Here is a 495-nt window from a genome sequence, read left to right as displayed (position 1 = left end):
ATCACACCTTCTCCGGCGCCCCGATGCCATCGCCCGTCTCTCCGTCGCCTCCCGCGCGGCGCCCGCCCCCTCGACCCGAGCTGGATCGGGGGCTTGAGCCCGCGGCGCCCCGAGCCTCGATGTCGCGCCATCGCCGCTCCCACCACCTCGTTGGTGTCGCCTCCCCGTCTCTCCATCACTGGCCACCCCGAGCCTCCCTCGAGCCCGCTGCCACCTCCCTACGGCTCCGATGTGAGCCGCTATTCGTTTTCCCCTCTTCCCCCCTTCCATGTCTTGCTCCGTTGGATGTCGTTTGTACACGCCTTGACCGCGCCCGTGCCGCGTTGGCCACGCCCGACGCGCATGCCCGCGCACCGCTGCCCTCCCCCGCGCGCTCACCACCTCCCCACAGCTCCCTCGCTCGCCCGCGCCGTCTGCCATCTGCAGCACCGTCGCGGCCGCCCTCTCGCGGCCCCGCTCGCTGCGCCGCGGCCCCACTCGCCGACTCCACCTGCC

The sequence above is a fragment of the Triticum aestivum genome, chromosome 6D, assembly GCF_018294505.1.
Source record: "Triticum aestivum cultivar Chinese Spring chromosome 6D, IWGSC CS RefSeq v2.1, whole genome shotgun sequence".
NCBI lineage: Eukaryota > Viridiplantae > Streptophyta > Magnoliopsida > Poales > Poaceae > Triticum > Triticum aestivum.
Note: the sequence above shows the minus strand (reverse complement) of the source record.